Raw genomic sequence first — 3,989 nt, 5'->3', positions numbered from 1 at the left:
CAAAATTCTCACCTAGGCTGGGCCTCAGCGTAATCCTATTGAGCATGATTTTTAAGTCATCACCTCTCTTCAGGACAATATAAGGTTCTCATCATTGACCCAACCTAGGACACCCCCCTCCCCATGGATACATCCAGTGGGACCCAGATGTGCTCACCACAGCTCAGTGCTGGACACCAGGACGCTGGGAAGGGCCTGAGCTTCAGCGCACCAAGGGCTGGGCACCTGGCTGACGACCAGTCGTCCAAGACCAGTGGGCCCAGTGAAAGATTTCCTTGGTCTCACCATCTAGGGGACAAAAGGTGGACATGTGTCAAAATGGAACCTCATGCCTCTATGCCAGGAAGTGGGGGGGAGGTGCTGCTGACACCTGCTATCCCGCCGTGGACCCATGTGATGGGATCCATGTGAAATGCTGACATGTCATGGAAATGGGGGATCCTTGGCCCTTCCCACCATCAAACCCTGGAAGGACAGGGCAGGTGCGTCACTGGGGTTGTGCAAGATGCCCTGGCTGCGCCCTATTGTCGTCACCTAAGCACCTCCACTGACCACAACAGCAGCCTCACACAACTCAATGGTTGTACCGCTCTCCTGGGTGTGGACAAGGCTGCCTACCATCTCACGGCCGACGAAGACTGGTTTCGGATTCCATGCACTGCCCATCTGGCAGTCGCACAGCCTGACTCTGTGTGTGTGGAGGGCGAGCACCCAGGCCCCGCTCCACAACACAGCAGAAATCGTAGCCTGAGGCCTCAGGGCTTCGTGTGTCCTCTGTTGGGCCCCATCCATGCTCCATTCAACACCTCCCACGCAGAGTGGGTCACACTCAGCCAATCAGGGGACATACGATGTCTTCTCCTTTTTTTGGACCTCAAACCTTGCACCCCTGGAGATAATCCCTTGACTTGGAGGCAGCCTACACAGAGAATTTCTGGGACAGGTCGTTCTATAGTGGGCTTTTCCACCTCAGGAGGACACCATTCGAGCCACTTGCTCACAAGGAAGAGGTGATCCCCAGTGGGACACTGGCTGCACCCTTGCCCCGAAGCCCACGAGTCCCAGGGCCAGACTGCAGCACCATCAGCCACCAGCCAGAGTTAGTCTAGAGCCAATCTTGGGGAAACAGTGCCGCCCCCCACTTAACTCCAGGAGGCACCACTGGGATGGCCCACTGCTTAATAGAGTCGGTGCCATTCAGGGCCATGGGTTTGGTGTGATCCTTGAAAATTTGTCACCCGAACCCATGGACTGGATCCCATACACCTCTCCGAGGTCGGAGAGCCCCCTCATGTGGCCTGGCCATCCTAGAGACCTGACCTGAGCGGGGCGTTGCCCTGTGTGGAGCTAAGGAAACCCTTTACTGCCTGGACCACTGCCACCCCTGCAGGGCTTCAGGGAAGGTATCCTCAATGGGTCTCATTCCCAAGGAATCCTCTCTCCTGGAGAACCCATCCCAGTGGGGATTCAGGTCAGCTTCTGAGGAAACCCTTGTGGCTGAAGGGGGACCCTCAGCAAACCCACACAGCCTGGCTCATGGTGCATGACCCCAGCAGGGTCCACTCACCTGTGCTGGTTAATGCCAGGGGCTCTGCTGGGCCGAAGTGCTCACTGAAAGGCACAGGGGAGAATGGGGGCTGAGGAAGAAGCCGCCAAAGTGACCAACCCCCGGGTAATGGCAGCAATGACGTGGAGCCCTCACAGTAAGCCTGGGCTGCCTCATGGAGGTGTGCAGAGACAGGGCTGGGCACCCTCCAGATGCCCTTCAGAGCCTCCAGATCTCTAGCCCAAAATGCAATGGTACTGTTAGGGAACTCCTAATTCCCAGCATCTTCCTCCTAAATTCTCACCTAGGTTGGGCCTCAGCGTAATCCTATTGAGCATGATTTTTATGTCATCACCTCTCTTCAAGACAACATAAGGTTCTCATCATTGACCCAACCTAGAGCACCCCTCACCCCAAGCATGGATCCAGTGGGACCCAGCGTCGTCTTCCAAAATTCTCCCCTCAGCTGGGCCTCAGCGTAATCCTATTGAGCATGATTTTTTAAGTCATCACCTCTCTTCAGGACAATATAAGGTTCTCATCATTGACCCAACCCAGGGTGCCTCCTCCCCACACACGCATCCAGTGATACACAGATGTGCTCACCAAGCTCAATGCAGGAGACCAGGAGCCAGGAGAATCCAAGTTTCAGCTCACTGGGGGTTAGGCACCTGGCTGATGGCCACTGGCCTGGGGTCAGCGGGCTCAACACAAGTCTTCCTCTGGAGGGAGGAAGTCCATCATCTGCAGGGATGGGGGACAGGATTTTAAATAGAGTCTCACACCTCCATGCGGGAAAACGGGGAGGGGGTGCTGGCTCACACATGCTCTCCCTCCATGGACCCATGTGATGGGATCTATAAGAAATAATGACCTTCATGGACCCAGGGAACCCCTGGCACTCTCTGCCACTGAACCCTGGAAGGGAAGGGTAGGCGGGTCACTAGGCTTGGGCAAGAAGCCTGGGATGTGCCCTACTGCAGGCCCCTGAAGCACCTCCACTGCCCATCCTGGCTCCACTGCATGACCCTGGACCACAACAGAAACCCTGGGTAAGAGCTGAGGCCACCAACCAGCTAATGGCAAAACAAGAAGCCTGGCCCTGATGCCAGGTGCTGCTGCCAACCTGGCTGTCACACAGCCTTCCCCGGTACACCAGCCCAGGCTCCCTCTCCAAGCACATACCAGAAATCGCAGCCTGGGGCCCAGGGCCACCTGCTTTCTCTGGTGGGTTCTCATCCACACCCCAGATACCTGCCAAACACAGAGCTGGGCCACACTTGGCCAATCAGGAACCACATGGTACCCTCTCCTTTTCTTTGGCCCAAGACCTGGCCACCATGGAGGTGACCCCCATGGCTCAGAAGCTGCCTGGACAACAAATTGCCGGGTCAGGTCCCTCATGAAGGGGTCTTCCAATCTCAGGATGCCACCCTTCCCGTCATTGACCTCCAAGAAGGGATGAGCCCCAGCGGCAGACAGGCTGCACCCTTGCCCAAAGCCCATGAGTCCCAGGGCCGGCCTGTGCACCACGAAGCACCAGCCACGGCTCAGCCTTGACCCAACCAGTTGAAGCCACGCTGCCATCCACCAGGCGCAAGAAGGCACCACTGGGATGGTCCACTGCTCAACAGGGTCGGTCCCATTCAGGGCCAAGAGTGGCACGCAATCCTTGAATCTCCACAGCCCGACCCCATGGGGCTGATCGCCCAGCCCTCTCCAGGATGGATAGTCTCTGTGATTGTCATGGGACCCCCGAGCCCCTGCTGTCCTGATTATTTTTCCTGACCAGTCCTCAAGGACAGACATGCATACAGAGTCTCAGCTGGGAGCTACCCTGCGTGAGACTGATGAGACCCTTTCCAGCCTGGTCCACCATCACCCCTGCAGGGCTTCAGGGAAGGCGTTCTTTGTGGGCCAGATTCTCAAGGAAGCCACCCTCCTGGAAGACCAACCCACCTATCCATGGTGGGGATTCAGGTCAACTCTCTGAGGAAACCCTCCTGTCCTGACGTCTGATACTTGGTGAACCCATGCTGCCTGGCTCATGGCCCCTGACCCCAGCAGGATCCACTCACCTATGCAGGTCAATGCCAGGGGCTCTGCTGGGCAGAAGAGCTCTCTGAAAGGCATAGGGGAGAATGGGGGCTCAAGAAGGAGTTGCCAGAATGCCCCACCACTGGGTAATGGGAAAGAGGACACCAAGCCCACATAGTGAGCCTGGGCTGCCTCACAGAAGGGCACAGAGACAGGCTTGGGCACCCCGAGATGCCCTTCAGAGCCTACAGGTCTTTAGCCCAAAATACAGTGGCCCTGCCTGGGAACTCGTAATTCCCAGCATCCTCTTTCAAAATTCTCACCTAGGCTGGGCCTCAGCGTAATCCTATTGAGCATGATTTTTAAGTCATCACCTCTCTTCAGGACAATATAAGGTTCTCATCAT

At 56.6% G+C, this 3,989-nt stretch overlaps 1 long non-coding RNA gene, 3 other non-coding genes and 1 pseudogene across 4 annotated transcripts; all 5 read right to left on the bottom strand.

Annotated features, from left to right (window-relative positions):
• Positions 1 to 5: 5 nt before the first annotated feature.
• LOC119470002 lies at positions 6 to 3,667 on the bottom strand. The gene is made up of 4 exons (XR_005198873.1): positions 3,625 to 3,667; positions 2,153 to 2,290; positions 1,568 to 1,611; positions 6 to 288 (listed from the first exon to the last, which is right to left on the bottom strand). It is a non-coding gene; the product is annotated as an uncharacterized LOC119470002 (long non-coding RNA).
• On the bottom strand, positions 20 to 101 carry LOC119470003. Its single transcript, XR_005198874.1, has one exon. It is a non-coding gene; the product is annotated as a small nucleolar RNA SNORD115 (small nucleolar RNA).
• Positions 1,858 to 1,939, bottom strand: LOC119470004. The gene has a single exon (XR_005198875.1). It is a non-coding gene; the product is annotated as a small nucleolar RNA SNORD115 (small nucleolar RNA).
• Positions 2,015 to 2,097, bottom strand: LOC119470005. The gene has a single exon (XR_005198876.1). It is a non-coding gene; the product is annotated as a small nucleolar RNA SNORD115 (small nucleolar RNA).
• Positions 3,668 to 3,913: 246 nt separating the features above from the next.
• Positions 3,914 to 3,989, bottom strand: LOC108299163 (annotated as a pseudogene; the record flags this gene model as incomplete).

This window comes from Cebus imitator, unplaced genomic scaffold, assembly GCF_001604975.1.
Source record: "Cebus imitator isolate Cc_AM_T3 unplaced genomic scaffold, Cebus_imitator-1.0 Scaffold2499, whole genome shotgun sequence".
NCBI lineage: Eukaryota > Metazoa > Chordata > Mammalia > Primates > Cebidae > Cebus > Cebus imitator.
Note: the sequence above shows the minus strand (reverse complement) of the source record. Positions and strands in the feature narration are given on the sequence as shown.